A 20,822-nucleotide genomic window follows, 5' to 3' on the forward strand; every position below is an offset into this window, starting at 1 on the left:
AGGATTATCTCCAACAGCAATTCAACATACGCTTCTCCTTCACTGTCTTTATCTCTGTCTCTCTTCAGAGAACTGATGACTGAATCATCCTTTACACTGGGGATAAAAATAATTATGGAAGGGCTAAGAAGCTCCATGAGTTTCAACTTGCAGAGTTTCTGTTGGGTTTGCCCATCAAGGGGCGGGGGAGGGAGGACAGGGTGTGGTTTTATCCCTAAGCTAAAAATACAAAAGGCAAACAGTGGTTCCAATAAGTGTAAACTACTCATTGTACCCAGTGTTATTATTCTGTATTGGTTTACAACCTACCTTTCATGAGGATATGATAGTGATGACTTCACTTCACCCATCACTAATACCGTGGGAATGGGTAACCATTTTACTGATGGCAAAGATAATTTGTGTCCAAGCAGAAATGAGAAATGACTTATCCAGCCAAAAAGAATGGGGTTCCTACTACTTCAGGACAAGATTAAAGCCTGGAATTGGAATCAAATCTTTGTGGTCAGGGAGAATCTGGACACAGCCATGACTGAAAGGCAAAGAAGCAGACAGCGTGGCCCAGCAGGTGCCAACCAGCCTGCTGGCTTAGGCTGGGCTGCAGACTTGGCAAGAACTTCAAGGGCTCAGGAGTAGAAGGAAGACAAAAGTCCAGACCTGGGGTGGGGGCTTTCAAAAGAAGCCTGAGAATCTCTCTGAGTGGGAGAGGAAGCTAAGGTGGAGAGATTGTTTTGGGGTGGAGGCTGCAACTGTGGGAGATGTGGCCATTCAGGGAATGTAGTATTCTGTAGTTTCCAGGAATTATGAAGGGTATTTTGAACTAGGACAATTAGTCCTTGGGAATGTTTGTTTCCATTGCTTGGTTTTTTCAGATAGGGAAAAGAAATACTTACCGCAATTTGTTTTTAATACTGTTTTGTAAGCCTTTGATGACTAGAACAACCTGATAATATAGGAAACAGAAAATATTAGATTGGGTTGATCAAAAATTAAAAAAAAAACAGCTCTACATTTTTAGAACTCTGCTATGTTGCATAATTTTTAGAGATCACCAATATCAAGTTCTAGTCCTGTACTTCCCTGTACATAGTTTTTCTGAAATATAATATTATATGGATTTTAAAAAGTAGCAGGGAAGATTAAAAAAAAATGTATCGCTTTATTTTATATATTGCTTTTAGGTTCCTTCTGTAAGAAACCTTATAATTAAATTGAACAAATAGTCCTATTGTGAGAGACCGAAGCAATTTTTTAGAGTATTAATTTCTGCCTCTTCAATTAGTCCAGACTGCTGTCATCAAGATGATCTTTCCTACTTGGTCCTCTGACTATGTCATCTCCCTTTTATAGTCTCTGAGTCACTTAACTCAATCTCTTATTAGTTTCACCCCACATTCATTTTTTCTTGTGATTGTTTTTAAGGTTACAAGCCACACAGTCTCTGCGTATGCTCTGTACTAATTCCTTTTCACACTTACTCATTACAAGCTTCCCTGCTCTGCTGATGGCTCCAGCTTTTATCTCCAAATCCCCTTCCCTTCTCATAAGTACTTCCATCATTTCTTCCACTCAACACCTAGGCTGAAAGAACTCTCACAACATAACTTAGCCAGCCTTCTCCCTTTTTCTTGTTTAAATTGCTACAGAATTCCAACTTCTACATAATCACATGGAAATAGTAATGTTTTCACAATTAATAAACAGTAAGTCTTTTGTCACTAGGGCATATAAAGCAGCGACCACATAATTATGTGCAGCATGAACCTGTAGGTTGTCCTACCTCTTTCTATCTTATAGTGCAGCCATATTCAAGTCCTGTGTACAGACTGTACTATCTTCAGTGCAAATACTAATCAATGATTTTTCCAGGATGCTTTTAGATTAATATAGGACAAGCAATAGTAGTAGTGCATTATATGCAGATATTTCATGCAAACTGGTAATTTTAAACCTAACAATAATTTGTTGTCAGTGATGCTGGAGGCAAAATCAGTAGATAAATCAGAGCCCTGCCCTCCAGTGTCCTCTGTTTTTTGAAAGTCTGTTGTTTTGGGTCTTTTTAAATAACAAATGCAAGTTAAAATTAAAACATGAATTGATTTGAAATAGTTCTGTTTATAATCATCTGCCCATTCAGACCTATTAAGTAGGTCAAGTGTGTCCTTTTTACATAGATTTTGAAAGCCTCATGCTGTTAGAGGACAAAACAAATGACTAATATGCAACTCCCAAGTCCTTTCTAGCGCTATGTGAAAATGTAAGCCCTCTGCAAAAAGATGAAAAAGATCACTAAGTAAATAAGAAATCAATTAAAAAAAAACTTTTGAAAAGAAGCTTTAGAGAGACTTAGCAGACTGATACACTAACAAAAAAGAAAAAAAAAATTAAATACGATAGGGTGGTTGGCTCTGAAGGCTCCTGGAGGTAGCATGGCAAATGGTACAACATTTCAAACACCCCAATTCTGACATGTTGTGTGCACAGCCAAATAGCTGGGATACCCACCTGAGGAAGAATGTGAAAAATCAGTGTTTTTTCTTTGTATAATTTTTAAATACATTCTGTAGCAGGATTTTTTAAAGCTCTGAAAAAAATATTTTACTAAAAATATGAGCAAAATCCAGGCTCCATGAAAGTCAGTGCTTTCAAGTTCAGACAATAGTTCTAATTCTTATCCAATTGGATAGCAGTCTATTAATGTCGGGAATTGGGCTTTATTTCTGTTTCCTGAATGTTGTACACATAGGGCTTTTGAAACAGAAGATATAATTTGAGTGCTGATTCAAGCATATATACTCCCTTTATATTCAGAACCATGGAAAAGGTTCTTGCACGTATTATGCCAGTATTTTTGCAAATTGTTGAAAGATAAAAGGTATGTAGGATATGTTGGCTGATGGCTGCATTTTGGGTAAAATGCTTTATAAAAGTGTCTTTTTTTCCAAATAAAATATGTTTCAGGCTTTAGCCACAGAAAAATAATAGATATTATAAATGGCACCTGGTTTTAGCTTGAGCTTCCATTTGTTCCAGAACAGTTTTCATAACAAGATATATAGCTTTAATTCATTTTTTTCTTCTGTGCTGTCGGAAATGGATACAATAAGAATTCTATCTAATTTCATATGTTACTTGTGAAGCAGTCTTTCTTAATGAGTTTCTTAAGCTGCCCTTTGAAAAAGAGTTAATGGGAAAAATAACTTCATCTTTGGAAAAACAGGGAAATAGTTTGTATCACTATAAAAAGGGTCAGAACGCCAGTCTTGTGACTGAGCCTTTCCAAAATAAAACAAAACAAAATAAACCAAACCAAAATAAAATAAAATTATATTAAATTAAGTTTAAAGAGAACTTACATACTGGAGGAAGAAAAATGTAGCAATAACCTGATATCACTAAAAATAATTATGCAGTCTCTGTTTCTTTTTTATTAAGCTTTTGCCTACATATATAGTTGACAAATGCAGTAAGTAACCTTATTATTCTCACTGAACAGCATAAAGCAAAAAGGGTTAATCTAAAATCTTGGACTGAGGTCTGAACTGACCCTTCTAGGCTAATGTTTTAATCAGAAATGCAAGGCTGTGCTGCAGATCACGCCAAAGAAAGGATTTCCCATAAAAGAACCAGACATAATAAAAGAAAATTACTTTAAATTACCCTGATCTTCACTCTGACTCATTCTGGGATGCTTTCTAACAAGCCAGGACAAATCTGAAAGAAAACCCAAATAAATATTTGTTGTCAGATTTAATATCTAGTAGATATTATTTCTAAAGAAACCAAGTTATTTGAGCAACATAGATTCCTATGTAATTCTCTGAAGGAAACAGGTTTAAGACAAGTGGATATAAAGGTAATGGTGTGAAATAAAATTAAGCAAGAGCAAATTAATAAGAAGAATTTCAGGGTTACATTTAGAACTGGACCATCCAAATACCTTGGTGATTGCTAAGAATGGTAACCACATTTGCTAGAAAAAGAATTAATCTTGTCAAATTTAATAATGTCTGTTAAAAACTAATGTCTTCCTGGCTGATGAACACTAAAGCTTTTGAGCTAAAAGTTGCCCTTTAGACTTGCAGACAAGTGTTTTTAGATAAGGTATTAATAGCAGTATGTACCACCAAAATATCTCACTGAATTTGTGTTAACTATACCCAGAGAATCAAAATTCAAAGCCTAAGTTAGACACGGAGGCCATAGAATATGAAAATCTAACCCTGTGGACACAAGATAGTGCTCCTTTGATGTAAATATTCTGCTTTTATACTGAGTTAATTTATGGTACTAAAAGAAAATACCCAGTTCTTGGTTTTGTTTAGCTTTTTTGATATATTTTGCAAAGAGACATTCAGGCAATCCCTTTTGTCTTACTGTTGAACTAAAACACAGAAACCAGATGATCAAGTTAAACAACCTTATTTTTTGATACAAGCATGCAAAATTTGGTAAAACATCCCAAAACACTTGGCTTTTTTCCTTAAATATTTCAAGAGCAATTATCTCTGAATGTTAGCTCTAATGAAATTAGTTAAACAGCTGAGACTAGCATAGTGCCCTGTCATTAGATTCTGTTTCTACCTGAGACAGCAAGAGAGACACGGGAACACATCTTTGGGAAAAAAATTTGATTCAGGAATAAGACACAGAACACAGCTGAAAGATGCTGTTAAGATCTCCATTTATAATTCTCAGCCTTTCAAAGAGCCTTCAAGGGAAACTTATTGTATGCACAGTTTAATTGTCGAAGGAGAGAGTTGGGCTACTGGGCCAGTACAGACTCACTGTAATAAACAGTGTTTAAAGAGGTCAGCTCGCCCAGTGATGTCTTGAGAGGAAATACTGACTCTGCATTTTTAAGAAACCATTCATTTGTAGGGAAACTGATTAAACCAACCAGGCATTGTATGTCCTCTGCCTCTGGGAAGGATGGCAATAGATTTTTAATAAATGCATAATATTTACTGAGCTGTATGAATATTCAGAAGCTAAGGTGTTTAAATTCTGATTATCTTTTGTAACTGCTTACCAGCCCTGGAGTCTTAGGGTTTGTCAGCATTCCTCATTCACTGGTAGAGAGAACATTACACTAAATCTAAAGAAAATCTTTCAACTGTTATTAGTTTATAATGATTTTTTTTAACTATCAAGTATTGGTGAATGAGTAGCTGCACAGAGAATTCACTTCTATAGAGATTTATACACTGTTTGATATGTTTATTAATGATTAGTGTACAACCCAGCACCAAATTCCTTTGTAATTCACCAGTTTACCCTAAAATATGGAGAGCAGGCTGCAATCTGCACTGGGATGGCAGCATCAGTGCTGTAGGAAGAGAGCCTACCTGTTACAGTGTGTGGTTCTATCAAGGGAAAATAAATGCAGTTGTATCTTTCTCCTGTGTTCCTGATGGAGTTCATTTTTACCTCGACATTGTGGTCCCTCTAAGCCTCTGATTTTGTCTATATTCTTAAAATTATTCTTTTGGCCTTGAGACTGCAGGTTGAAATTCGTTTCCCAGTGGTGTCCAGGAGGCCCAGCATGTCCAGAGAAAGCCAACAAAGCTGAGTCTTGAGCTGCATTCCTGAGAACAGACAGGTTGGATGAAAATTTTTGCCCTCCTGTGTGTGGAGGATGGAAAGTGTGCAGCATCTACAGCACCCATTGACCACACACTGGGAGAGGAGGGCTCTGAGCCCCTGCAGTGCCAGCTGCTCATGCTTCAGGTGTGGGGTGACCCAGGAGTGCTGCCTGCCTGGTGGGCATGGGCAGGTGACCCTGGTGCTGCTTGGGCTTGGACAGCCAGGGACTTCTAGGCAAGGCACAGCACCATTCTTATAAGCACTAGGAGAGAGTAACTGATGAAAACATGGCAGTGAGTCTATTTAGAAACTGCAGGATTAAGGAACGACTGGCAAAGAATTTGGAGGTTCTGCCATTTGGAGGTAGGCATGACAGCGAGGGGTCGAAACCATTTTGTGGTTCTAGCCCTTGGGGCCTGTCTAGAGTAACTGTTCTATTAATTATGCAGTTTTTTACAGGTATACAGAAGATGAGAGAGTTTGGCATTTTCTAGCCTGCCCTGCCAGCATTTATTCTTTGACAAGACCAGCCTTGTGTAAACAGTCTGAACCCAATGGTATTTGCTTAACATTTTAATTGGGAAATATTTTAAAGGGAGGGAGCTTGAGGTGTCCTTTGTTTTCTGCTTGGTGGTTTCCCATGTTTCTCATGAAATGGAACAGACTCAGCTCTTTTGTCTATTCTGTTTTCTTCTTGTGCTAGCATATTAATAAGACATCATAACGCACTTGGCTATTTGTAACAGTCCAACATATAGCCATCTTTGTGGTAAGGGCAGGCCTGCTGCCTCTTGCTCTAATCATGCTGTAACTGTGAAAGGCATTGCTAAAGCAGACAGCTATACTACCTACAAATCTGTCATTTTCTTAACAGGAAGGAATAATCGTGTACATTTATCTTTCCATTTTGGGGAAAATTATGAGAAACTTGTCCTGTCACAACAAAATTGAGCACAATTTCAGCTTTTTTTTAAATACATAATTTCATCTTATATTTGGTGTTTAAACACTTCCAAGGGACATCTTCAGGTGGAATTGTTATTATTGTGGATTACAGTTGTTGCTAAGTTAGACAGGTATGATGCTTGTAGAGAGCACTGTTTCAACTGGGTGCTTGGCCTCTGCCTGTCCAGGAGGTTGTTGACAACTTCAAAGCAGGGATCCCAACTTCCCAACAAGCCATGAGCAGCTCCACTTCTGCTGGCTGGGCCACGGGAGAGGCTCTTTTCAGCACACCTTGTTTGAGCTGGTGGATAGAGACAGCAGACGCTGGGGCTGGAATCTCAGCTGTGCGAGTGCAGTGTCCCCAGCACCATCAGTGGGACAGGTCCAGGGCTGTGTGTGGCTGCCAGCTGGCAGGCACAGCACCTCCCTGTGTCACTGGGACACCTCTAAGGGTAGTTCCCCCAGTGCCCAGCAGGTGTTTGGTAGAAGGCTCTCCTTAAGAGCTCAGGTGATGCATGCTTGGAGTAAGATCCATTGAGATTGTTGCTTGGGTCTGCAGAAGGGGAGTTGTTTTCACTTTTTCATGCTCAGCCTCCTTTGAAGGTACTGCAAAATCTGCAGTCAAATTCTGCCTCATCCCTGGACAATTCGACCTGGTGTGCAAGACTAGCAAAGACACAGCCTCCTGCTAATCATACAATTACAAATGAATCTTTGTTTCATCTTAAGCAGAACAATTATATTCAATGGATATCTTTATTGCCTCTGATAAGAAAGATTATGTTTTCATGTACGGTGTGTTGCAAATGGTTTATGATAAAAACATAAAAAGTTTTACAAAGCACTCAGAAATAAAACCTGTGGGGAATAAAAGTCCTCTGTAGATGTAAATCAATGCAGTTGCCTCAAAACCAGCTGGGAATCTATAGCTCTATATCTTTATAGTTCAATCTCTCAGAATCTTTATAGCTCACTGGACCTGCATGAGGGGCAAACAGTGAAATAAATATGTATCTTTGACTTCCAAAAGATAATTAGTAATTGTCAGAAGAAGTGCTGTACAAGCTAAGAATTGAACTGAAGCTAGATAAGCATTTTAAAGCAAAAACTGAGGAATTTCTGACATTAATTTCTTGTTACTGAAAAATTGTTCTGCTGTTACTTTACTGCAGGAACTTTTATTTAACAGCTTGGATAAGAACTGCCTGGAACATTTTTCAAGTTCAGGAAGAGTTTGGAATATATGTTTTTCTAAACTTCTTGTGTTTTGATTTTTTTTGGGGGGGGGAAACATAGAACTAGCTCATTAACAGGTCTGTTGCTCTTTGGAGGGCATTGGAAGTGTGTTTTATTCATTAGCTAGTATGCTAAGGAGTTGAGGTCTAGCTAGAAACCTATGATGCATCTTATATGAGTATTTTTAATGAAATAATCTTACCAATTTACATCCAAAGCCCTTTGTCCCCGTAAACTTTACAGTTCCAAATCCTGATCCTCCAGTGTCTAGCATTTTGAATCCTATATTTAAATTTTAGCTAAGTCTATGTAAAAATGGTGTACAAGTTACTCATGCTAGTGTAAACAGAGGACTGTATTTTACATCATCATGTATTTGACTTCTACAAATGCTAATGAATGGTTGTGAAGAAGATGTGAAGCAACAAACAATCAGAACTCTTACTTCGGATACTCAGCTTTCTCCAGCATGATGCAACACTAAGTTTTGAAATTTCTCATGCAGGCAAAAGAAAACCAACTTCATAACTCAGCAACAGAAACTACATAGAGGCCCTTTCAAAAGTCAAAGGGCTTTACCTCAGCATGTACTTAAATGTTGTGTTTAAAGCTAAATACATTCTTGAAGACATCATATTCATAAAATAATGAGACACAATTATTAAAATGGAAACCTCTTTTTCTATTTTAAATAATTTTGTCTCATCATTTCAATGATGCACTTGAAAAGCAGTGAACTTTTGAGAAGTGTCTGCTGGAAAGGTAGATGGAAACTCCCAAAAATTTTTTTCTCACATGTTTAAATAGTAATTGCCTTTCCATTTAGTATCCAAATGTTTCATTCTGCTACGCACTAAATACACAAAATATATGCATGGTCTTCTTGGATGGTCTTCTTTTCTATTTTATCCTCATACCAGTTCGGCATTCCACAGACATGCTTTTTTAACTAAACTCAACATTGAATGCCTTCACTTCTTCCCTTATTTGCTGATTCAAAAGCAAAGGTCATATTAAACTGACTCTCACATATCACTTTCTGGGAAAGGTAGTTTGAGCAAAGCATGAGTTTATCTTCGGAGTGGAAAGATCCTCCCCACAGAGCACTCAATTGTGGTATCCCATGTGCTTTGACATGTAAATGGAACACCACAGGCATTAAATAATTGGGTCAGATATCTTCAAGATCTTTATTCTACTGTCAAACACAATTTAGATCAGATAATTTTCAAAGTTAAAAGAACTTGCTCCTGCTCCCATTAAAGTCAGGAAAAAAATTCCCCATTGGTAGCAAGCAGCCTGGGCAGACCAAAACCTGAAGACATTATTTCATATTCCATTATTTGGTCTTCTCTCACACTTTTTTGACTGAGTAAAATTTTATTTCCACGATATTTTTAAATTCCCTGATCAATTTTTGAAATTGCTACTATCTGATTTCTTTAATCTCCTACTTTCCTTTGGTGGCACATTTCGTTGCAGATCCCACATACTCCTAACAAGAGCAATTGATCCTCTTAGTCCTGTGGCATATTGTTGGAAATTAGCAAGAGCTTTGGAGCAATCAAATGCAAGATCACAGTGTCCTACATGCTCATAGAGATCACTGCCCTGCAAACACATGATAATGACTTCATGCATAGAGCAATTTCATTGAGTTCAGGGCTTTGATGCTACAATTTACTTCATGTACTTGGAGCCACTTTGAATACATTGGGTTTCCTCACAAGTCCATGAATAATAAGGATTGGGGCATAAGATGACTTCTTAAGGAGTAATAAATCAGTGGCATTAAGTATGAGAAGTTTGCTCTTTGTAAAGCTCCTTTGAAGTGTAAATGTTAGGGCATCATTTTGTTACAAGCCTGTTTTGTTCTCTCAGGCTCAGCTGCTGAGATAACACTGAGTTTTAGTAGAATGGCTAAAAGTGGAGAAAAGCTCAGCAGATATTTCAACAAGCCGAAAGTGATTTTCATGTCATTATGAATACTGATGATCATGTTGTTGGTTTTTTTCCTTTTTTTTTTTTAACAAACATGCCAAAACTAGGAAATTCAAAGAACTTCTGAAATATATTAACCTAAGCAATCAAAAGGTGTATTGTAGCAGTGTGGCAGTCACATTGCTTTTCAAGAAGTCTGAGGAAATATTCTCAACTCTATCTCAGAGTAATTGGCAGTCACTTTCTATTTACCATTCATATTAGGGATTCACAGAAAGACCTCTTTGGGAAAAAAATCAGATTCAAAAGAAGACCCTGGCATGGGTAAAATTTAACACCATCTGTAGCCGGGGTTAGGCCATTTTCTCACTACTATTTTATTAATACTTCTTTGCTATCACTTTTATTAGTAGAGTAAGTTTCAATGGGCTGAATTAAATCTGTGATAATATAATGAAATTTTATTTAATTTCAGAAGAACTCAATTAGAAAAACTACACAAATAATTTCTTATCCAAAGAATTATGATAGACTACTTTTATTTTAAAACTGTTATTTTAATAATTTTATTACTTTCATCAATAATTTGATTTCTTCAGAAAAATTACTCGGATAGAAAAATAGTAGGGTGAAAATTGTGCCAAAATTATATCAGATGAATCTCTGCTTGTGATTAACTCAGTTGAAGAATCAGCTCTGAATTTTGCACGAATATATGTCCATGAAATGTGCCCCAGCTTTATTTCCCTTTGAAATTCAAGCACGTTTTAGCTTCTAATTTTTACAGCATTCACGGCACTGCTGAATACTTGTGCAGATTTTATATTCTGTTGAGGAAAAGTGTCAATTTTGTGTAAACTAAATTATGCATGTTAAGTTTTGGAACCATTTATTTTTTCTTTGAATGATACAATGCTCACATTAAATATAGATTGACCCTGGGAGGAAGTAGTATGAGCCAGTGACTTTTCTGTGTTGTGGGAACTAGAAGACCTGGGTCTGTTTCCAATTCTGCCACTTAATCATTATATCACCTTGAGCAAAGTCCCTCTAACAAAGTCAAATTTAAGTGTTTCAAGTTATACATCCAGCTTCATATTCAAGAACCTAAATATGCATATATTTATGAATGAGGGAGTTACATCAAGCAGAAAGACAGACTATTTATTTTTATTTCTTAATAGGAATTTTGGTACACAGTGTCAGGCTTATCAAATTTTTAAAACTTTAACTGAAATTTTTTATGCCATCTGCAAAGGGAATAACTTAGGTCCTTACCAAATGGGAAGGGCTTGTTGTAAAACAGGGGACAATGAAAGGTGCTCATGATGTGTTTTCAAATCTTTAGAGAACATCTGTGACATATAGGAAAAATTCACTTTTATGATTACTACATATTAGCACTGCAATGGTGCACTCTTTGTGAAGCATTTCTTACCACAGCAGGATGAAGCAGCTCCCAGTAAACTAGAAACCGTGAACTTATCAGGAGAGAAGATCCTGCATGAGACTTTGCTTTGGAAGATGGCTCAGAAATAAGAGACTATATGGCTGGAGCTGTTGTGGGTAGGGGCTGGAGGAAAGCAAGTATCAGGACAGAAGAAAGGCTCAGTAAAAGATCTACATATATCTAATAACTATAAAAGCATTTAACCCCTATGTTAAAAACCTCCACAAGCACAACAAATTGTCTTTTTTCTCTTTTCTGTTACAACAAAGTAACGAGCACAACCACTCTGTTAAGCCACATCTTGCAAGAGAGAAATTTCTGGACTGAATTGAAAAATCCAAATCCCTCATGACCGAGGAAAATGGAATCTGTGGAAGTATCTCCCAACAGCCAGGGCAACCTGGTGTTCTCCTGCCTCTAACCCAAACTACACTGTTTATCACAGAGAGGATACAGCCCTGAAGCATCTTGATACAGAGAAACATGGAGTTACCGATTACAGGCAACTATTGGAATATGGTTCTAATTTGAAAAATCCCTTTCATTTGACTAGGCTGCACCAGGATAACAAAACCATGTGGTTGTGCTACTATATCAGGATGAGAACAGATTGAACCTGTTAAGCATATGATCGGTCCTTCTGTGAACAGAAAGTGTTGTTCTCCCAACCCCCAGTTTGATTTCTACACTTGCTATGTCCTGTTCTGCCCTAAACACGTCAGCCCATGCTTGAGTGCTCGTTTCAACACCGGTATTGTGTGAGCAGCTGTGCTCACATCTGTTGACAATGAAGGGATTTGGGTTGTCGAGGTGCCATACTCGTTTGCTTTCAGTCTGCCTATAATGAGGATCACAGCCAAGATGAATTCTCTTCTAGATCACTTTGTTTGGGAACTAAACACTGCAGCACTTATGTTACTGCTGTGCTATGTCATTTGTCTGTGCCTCTGTGATTGCTTGCTTCCACTCCCATGAGGACATAGCCTTGAATTTACAATCCTACACTGAATACAGTGCACTCTTCTATCATAAATCTTGAAAATCCAGATACCAACAAGAGCAGAGCTCTATTTCCCATGATACCTGGTTAGCTGGTGTGTACCCAGCTTTTGTCTTCCTTTTCGTTTACTTCATGTTGCCTGTTCTACGTGCATTTGTTTCCTTCCTCTGCTGTCAGTGCCCTGAAGGCCAGACAAGTAGTCCAGATCTGGATACGAATTCAGAAGGGCTTCTGTTTGCAATCAGCAGTAGAGAAATTCATTGTTTCAGGGCCAGGAGGATTTAAATCATTGCAGTTATAGATTTCGCACTTTATATAGTATCTGTACAGCTCCTGTCTTATTCTTCTGCAGCCAAGGGGCCTTAATTCTAGTTGTGGGAAGCTGTCCCTCCATCTGAATCAAGCTCTACATTCGTGAGTCATGTCAAATGCAGGCAAAACAGTAAATATATAAAGGAATTTGAAACTTAGCCACCTTGAAACAAAACTATTGCTTCAGTGTATCTAAGCTTATTTGTCTTTCACAAAGATAAAGATTGGGTTTACACACCATCTTCTTCAATTGAACTGAATTTCAAATCCGTTAAACCATATTCATCTTCAGAATGGATATCAAGGAGATGACGCAAGGACGAAATATATTGACAGTTTCTTGCATGACAATATACAACACATTTAATCCAACTCTATAAAACTTCACAGTGGGCATCTGTTTGAATGTACAACTCACTATCAAGCATAGGAAATTCAATTTCTTAAAAGATATTCAAATGCCATCCAAGGCAAAATGCAAATTGTCAGAGCTACCATTATTTTGTGGATTTAGAATGAACCTTGTATTCGTTCCCCTCTCTGCCATCACCTCTACTGTAAACACAAACACATACCTGTTTCCTACCCTGGATATCATTCAAGAATATAAGAGTAGGAATAATAACTCATATTCTCCCTGTAACAGAGATAAACTGAATAATTTATAGATTGCATATTGAGCTGCTTTATTCCTAAGTGGGTGTGGTGTGACTTACAGAAGGAGGTGCTCAGCTAATGCTAAGTCAAGGTGAATCACAGATATGATTTCAAAAGTGATGGGATTGTGGTCATTTCTGTCTCCTGATGCAATTCATTTCCTAGGTTGGGACACACTGTGTTGTAAAGTGTCAGGAAGCTGAGCTGGATAATATGTTTGTCAAGAAGCAAGACCTGTTTTCCTAAGCAGGTTGGTCACTTGCATTTGCACCAATTTGTGGGTATTAGATAAATAATTATTTTTACACATATTTATCTCTCCCTCATAAGATGCTTACCTCTTATATCTGTGCATATTGTCTGAATCTAAGCCACAAACTGATAACAGCCTTAAGTTCACTGTACTTTAAATGCAGTTCTCTAGTGTGCTTGACTTCTTTCTTCCAACAATGGGATCCTCATGTATGACTGTGTTCTCACAGACAGTAAAACTAATTAATGAAATATTATCTGGTAGGCACATTGTTTTATCATTTTTTTATCATTTTAAAGCATCATGATGCACCATTTCAAGGTGGTGGGGCCTGGGACCATTTCCACGGTCTGTTTCAGCACACCACATTGTGTTATGGGGTCTGACTTTTCTCAGGTGGTATCATAACACAAAAGAACAAGTGATGATAAAATAGCAGAATTGAAAAGTTCCGACCGCCAGTGATCAGAGCTGAAATTAACTCCAAAGCTCACTGACAAAGAAAAACCTGGAGTTACAATGTATAAGTGAATAGGAAAGAATCAAGCTCTTAATTTGGAATGCATGAACAATGAAAATTTGATAAAATGAAAGTTCTTGCTACTAGGTTTCGGCTTTAAAATAATTGCTACAGAGGGTTAGGGCACACAGGAATTAGTATATTAGAAAAATAATGCAAATAAATAAACAACTTTTTCAAAAGCAAAATCCCAGTGTTACATAATTGAGACTAAGGAATGACTGCTGGCTGGAAAGGTCTTTGAAAAATTCCATATTCATTATCCTTGAGGCAAAGAGAATTAAAATAAAGCAGAAAGTAGAGCCTCAAGAAGACTTCAGTGCAGACAGCACAGACTCAATTTCCATCCAAAGTAATGGTGTGAGCAATCTCACACCATTACTCCCAGCTCCAATAAGTTCATTGTGCCCATATTACTGCCTAAGAGCCGCACATACAAAAGGAGAAACCAAAGTTTCTCTCCGTGCTTCATCTCATTTAGATAATGGAGTTCAGTATGATGGGAATTTTTGTGTCATGGATGAGCACTCTTAAGTGATAGAGAAATGAAAGTTTTCAGCAGCCAAAGGCATATGTTGGACTGACACAGAATTACCAGAGACACTTACAGGAAGTAACATCCTACTTCTAGGACATATAGTCCTGTAGGTGTAGGCTGATAGGAAAAAAAACATTATTTCATTTGTGCATTTGCTCCTATAAGTCATCTATGGAGGCTAGAGGAACACCTATTTAAGGAAGATTTAAAGGGGAAAGAAAACCCAGACTGTCAACACACTGTCTCATGTGAGTTTTAGCTGGTTCTTCTCTGCTTAAACCAAATCATGACCTATATAAACAGAGTGAAGTATATAAACATGGTATATGTAGTACATTCAGTTGAATAAACAGTTTGCATACTAATGTAAACGGCTTAGGTGTTTTAATGTGCTGGTGCTATAGCAGGTTTTTAGACACAGATTTTATAACTTTAGAGGAAACGTGCGTATTTAGGTGTTTCAATCAAAAATAAATATACTCAGGGACTGAGACTATTTTCTCCCTTGATCTCGCAAATTCTTTTCTCAGTGCCATCAGTCAAGTCCATGAAATTATGCTTGATTGGTAACAGCTTTTACCATTTTTTCATCAAGAGGTGTCTGTAAATAGGGGTAGTGTGGGTTTTCCCCCCACATTTCCCTGCCTCCCTTTCAATTCATGAATTGAAGCACCAATACTTAAGGTTTATGACAGAGGCAATGTCACTGCCTGACTTGTAGGAAAACTAAACAAAATAAAGAAAAATATCTCATGAGATATTTGCAATTTGCCTAAAAAGGAAGAAAATTGAATCTGGTAATTGATTGTATGGAGTTGCATATCAGCTGAGGCTGTGTTGACAGAATTTCATCACTGACTGCCTTTAAACTCTGATGTTTAAACCTTGCTCTCTGGCTGGCTACATTAAACACATTCTCTTCTTTATGCGCAATAAGAAGGGACTCCTAGAAGAGGCCTTCCCAAGTCTGTCATCAGCTAAATTAGGAAATTAAAATTGATTCCTAGGAGTCATGTTACAAAAGTTATGGGTTCTTTTAAGAAATTCAGCATTCTAAATACAGCTGAGCCCGTAAGCACAGCCAACAGGATTTTTAAAAAAAGCCGGGGGCAGGGGTAAGCCATGATGCTGCAGCATTTATTTCTCTCTTAATTACAGGTGTTGATGTCTGTGCCATCTGGCCTGTCTCATGACAAAATCTCACCAGCCTAAGAGTACAGAAATAAATAGACAATTAGTTAAAATGCATTGACTGCATGCACTGCTGACTAAGCAATTGTTGTCATCTAAAGCTGAGTTTCCTCAGCACAGATCCTGGTGCAGTTTCTCCAATTGCTCTGGTAACACGTAGGACTAGAGTTTTCATTCTGTAAAAGAGGGAACCAAATGGGGCATTCAAGAGGGCATCATCAAAAAAAGTTCAAGCCCAGATTAACAGAAAGATTGTCACTCTTTCAAGTGCTCAGATAAGATTTACAACTGCTTTCAGTAATTAATGTACAGTTCATTTATTTTCTACTCAGGTATCCATACACAGCAGTACATTTGCAGTTTTATCACTGCTTTGTAGGTCATGCTGGGGTGGAAAACTAGTGTGGTAAACATTCTTTTCTAGATTCACATTGCCAAGTTCTGGGGTCCAAACTGTGATGCCTCTGTTCATAATTTAGATTCCTTCTCTCTCCTCAGAGCAGGTGAAGATGGCCAGGTGCCTTGAGAGGAGGATTCAGCTCAAATATAAAGTAAATTGCCTCTAGAAGTAACTGCCTGCGAACACTGACCACCAAATCCCCGTTGGATGCCCAAAGATTGTAGGGTGGATCCAGACAACCTGTTTGTGCAGCTGATGCTGTCTGCACCCACAGGTATCTCACTGAAATATGGGAAGGAACACAGAGGTATGGCTCATGAATCCTAGAATCACTGAGGTTGGAAAAGAACTCTAAGATTGAGTCCAAGCATTAACCCAGAACCACTGTGATTACCACTAAGCCATAGCGCCAAGAGCCACATCCACACGCCTTTTGAACACTTCCAGGGATGATGATTCTACCACTTCCCTGTGCAGCCTGTTCCAGTGCCTGACCCCCCCCCTTTCAGTAAAGAAATATTCCCTAATAGCTAATCCAAACTCCCCTGAAACAACAACAGAGTCCATTTCTGCTGGTCCTCCAGGTAGAATTGGTTGGCATCAGTTTATGAAATATGTGCTGACAAAAGCCCCAGTCTGTATCCCTATTGCACCAATGAGCAAAGCTGGGTCATCTGGAAGCCAGGATAACCAGAATATTTTAGATGTGATTCTTTTCCCCTCCAAGATGTACACTGAAACTATAGAAAAGCAGGGATTTTTTTAGAAATCTCTTCTGAGAGCTAAGTAAAAGGATAACGCTGGCAACCCAGGGGTGCCTGAAGTGGGACTGACAGTACTCAGGTCACTCTTATGAGCTCCAGTTTCTGGTTTCATCAGGACTTTGCTGGTTCATGTTTTCCCTTGCTGTGATAAAGTACATCATCTGTTTTCAGATATGTTCATGAAACTTCCATTGACATCATTGGGAGTTGTACATGAATAGCTGACACCAGGATTTGGGCCTTAAAAGTTTATGGTGCCCTGAGGAGTTGTTTTTATGCATTTTGCTTGGTTTCGTCTGTGAATACCCTGGGATACAGCTGCTCAACCAAACAACAAACATGCTTCAGGAACTCAAACTGTTCATGAAACACTATCTAGTACAAATAAAGGTGTCCTCAGGGCATGAAGTAAATATATGGAATTTATGCAATATTCATGCATTTGCTTTGCATTACTAATGTTTTTCTCACGTATTCAGTGAAATACTCCATCATGGAATTTGTTCATGAAAATATTACAGCAGAAATAAAGCATGGAATGAGGGGAGAGGAAAATATCAGGAAATATATAAGAATATTGATAAACTCTATAACAAACATGTCTAAAACTCCTCTCAAGGGTTCAGAAAAACTTCTACATATCTCCTTATATTTTGACTGAAGAAAGATTGATTAAACCTATAATATGCCAGGGAATATCATGAACAGGATACCATTTTCCTTTTAAGAGGAGCAATCTGTGTTATGGTAAATGATTGCAAAAAACGCAATTTAGCTATTTAGTCCTATTTAGCCATTAAATAATAGATTAAAAGCTGTATTAATAAAAGCACTATAACTCCAGTGTAGAGTTGTATTGCAGTGGCAGTCACAGATGAGAAATGTGACACTTCAAGCCCCTTTCTGGGGTCACTGCTCCCTCAGCTGCTGCAGAGCTGGGAGCCAGCAAGCCATTTTCTTCTTTTCTTCTCTGGGATTATTAGGAATGTTAAGTCCCACTCAGTCTTGCATTCACCTAAGAAGAAGACTGTCATTACATCTCCACTTGGTGCAGGGAAACAAGGAAAGGGAAACATCAAAAGTTGACATTCTTGAATAGATTAATAACTCTTACTGCCCAAATCTATATCCAAAGGAATTACATACAGTTTCTGCATAAAGTTCTGGTCCCAGAAGTTAGAAATTTGAGTGGATCCCAAATCTTATTATTTCTTGGATGGTCTGTAGGAGAATAAAAATTTTCTATTGTCAGCTATCACAAGATTCAAAAGCAAAATGCATATTTCAGATGCTTTTTGAGCCTGCCATAAGCCACATCATGGTGTACACTGTCATGATATAGAAAAGATTTTAGATTAGAGACTAATATATTTGTAGACATTAGAATAGGAATAAAACTATTAAGAAGCTATGGCTGGATGGTAAAACCAGAAGGTCTAATAGACTCTTACTACAAGAAAAACACATGCTTTTAATTGATTAGTCATTGAAATGAGCTAATGAGGGAGGACATCTGCATGTCTGAATTCTTACAGTCAGAGCCTTTGATCCATGTTAGTGTCTTCCAGCTGATGCTTTCTGTAACATATACTTTAATTAAATGCAAGATACTGGCTATATGGAGGTGTAACAGGGGAGAAATCTAACATTTTGAGATGTATTAAAGCTCTTAATTGATTAAATAGCCCAAAGATTTTGTAGGACTTTTGTTTTTGTGCAGTTGGTTTTGTTTTCTTGTCTGTTTGTTAAGGGTTTGTTCTAAGGAAAAGAAGGTTGATCCTCGTAAAAAGCTATTGGGTAGAGTGTTTTGAGTGGATTTTCTTTTGGTGTGCATATGTAGGTCATGAAGTATCATATCCTGAAGTGTAGATAAGCTATCTCTGGGTTATCTGTAATGTCATGATTTTGACTCTATAGACAAGGTTATAAAAATCAGCAGAAATTATGATATTAATAGCTTTACTTTTTCTGTTCATACTGTATTGTTTGGAATAGCTATATCTGCTGAAAAATATTTCCTATATGTGAGTTTTTTCCTAGTAACACTGATCATAGCCTGCAGACAAATGTAGGGCAAAAGAATGGGCTACAATAAAAATGGAGAGTTGTTAAACTCCCATCATCAGTTTCTTCCTGGTGATGAATTGATAGCTGTAGCTAAAATGACCACTGTGGACATCCACGCTGCCTTCTCAACAATACAGGCCCTTGCTCTAAACATTTGTGCAGCAAAGTAACTTCTCTTAGAGACAGAGTATCTTTTGAACTGTGCTGGGGTTTTTTTAATGAAGGATCTGATGTGACAAAAAAAATCGACACAACTTCAGGCACGTTCTCTCCAAACTTAGTTACCCTACCATTAAGAAACAAAAAAAAGAAGCTTTTATTTATTTTATTTTTTCAAAATTTACCTGCCTTCAGATTGTATTTCACTATACTTTTTCTGGGCCACAGAAGCTCCTACTATCATTGTAGGTAATGGTCAAAACATCGTTTGCCATTCAGGTTATATCCCTGGTAAAAGCTATCTCCAGTGTCTCCTTGTGGAGTAACGTTTTTGTAGGCACCAACATGGGGGAACTGGAGCCTCACTGGAGCCACTGACCACTGAGATCTGCAGTGCCCAGGGGTGGCACAAGAGGAGGCAGAGGAGGGAGAAGAGCATGATGAGCTCAGAGACACAGGTGAAACTGAAGAAGGTGGAGACATCCCAGGAAAGTGACAAAGCTGCATGAATAGTAAAAGGAAAAGCAAGAGAGGCTAGTGCTCAAATAATTGTACATGTTATGACTCATATACAAATGTCTGGAAAAGTTACTCTGAAATGGGTGATGCCAGCATTGCAATGAAATCAGAAATGGAATGGAATACATTGACAAGTATATAAGTAAAATACTACATACTATCAATACCTTTCCTTGACTCTGCACTGCTGAAAGACCTGTTGCCATTATAGCACTCAGACATATATATACACCTCCCTCTGGATCTGCTTTTGAAATTACTTGATTCTCAGTTCCCATATTCCTTACACGCTCACACCCTGGAGGAATCAGTAGATTGCACAGGGTGTAAAAGTCATCCCAGACTCCTGCCTTCAACCTCTTTAATATTTGATGAAGAGTGTGGATACACCCTGATGCTTATCACAGTATCACCCAGTGTGGTTTAAGACCTGGTTGATTCTGTTATGTTAAGAGGGAAGGGATAAAAGAGATTGTAACCATAAGTGCTTGAATATAATGCATATGTTCGTGTTAGAGTCAGACAAAGTTATTATACAGCTTATATGTTTCAGTAAATAAGGTTATTAACATTTCTTTGTTTTTCATACACAGGTCAATTAAAGTATACTCCTCCTACAGAGAATGATATAATACAATTTCAGTGTTAATTCGTTCTCATCCTCCCTCATCATAAACCTTTCTTGCACAACCAAATTCACTCCAGGCTGTTCAGCCCTGCATGCATATCTTGAATTTCATTACAATCTTCAGTACAGAGCTCATCCGAGCTGTGAAAGAAGATATTTTATAAGTTCAGTACATTCATGGTTCCAAGAGTTCCATCGTAAAATTATATCATTATATCAGGCCATTCTGAGAGAACATTTGTTTAATTTTCATATGAAACACTTATCAAACTCAAAGGAAGAGAAAAGAGAAAAGAGAAAAGAGAAAAGAGAGAAGAGAAGAGAAGAGAAGAGAAGAGAAGAGAAGAGAAGAGAAGAGAAGAGAAGAGAAGAGAAGAGAAGAGAAGAGAAGAGAAGAGAAGAGAAGAGAAGAGAAAACTGTGTCTCAGTTGTGGCTGGCTAATAAGATAAAAAATATTTTATTTTATGAAGGGTTTTGCATACATGAACAGAACTTTCCATTCTTGACAGTGCCAGGTGGAAGGCTCATCTTTTCATGTTGCACTATTATTCTCACTTCCCTTAAGTATAATGTACAACTTGAACAGATGTAAGAAGCCTAAATCAACCCAAAACAAATCAATGGTTTCAGTGAAAGTGGTGGCTGTTTAACATTT

General features: G+C 37.7%; 1 long non-coding RNA gene across 1 annotated transcript in view; it reads right to left on the reverse strand.

Moving 5' to 3' along the window:
* Positions 1 to 878: 878 nt before the first annotated feature.
* The window catches only part of LOC121668230, a 60,263-nt gene continuing 40,319 nt past the window's right edge, over positions 879 to 20,822 (reverse strand). Inside the window, exons 2-3 of the long non-coding RNA XR_006017322.1 lie at positions 3,661 to 3,714; positions 879 to 943 (exon numbers count right to left, since the gene is read on the reverse strand). This is a non-coding gene — a long non-coding RNA (uncharacterized LOC121668230). The remainder of the gene's footprint in view (positions 944 to 3,660; positions 3,715 to 20,822) is intronic.

The sequence above is a fragment of the Corvus kubaryi genome, unplaced genomic scaffold (genome assembly GCF_017639235.1).
Source record: "Corvus kubaryi isolate FWS band 111438036 unplaced genomic scaffold, C.kubaryi_AGA036_p1.0 37385, whole genome shotgun sequence".
In the NCBI taxonomy this organism is placed as follows: domain Eukaryota; kingdom Metazoa; phylum Chordata; class Aves; order Passeriformes; family Corvidae; genus Corvus; species Corvus kubaryi.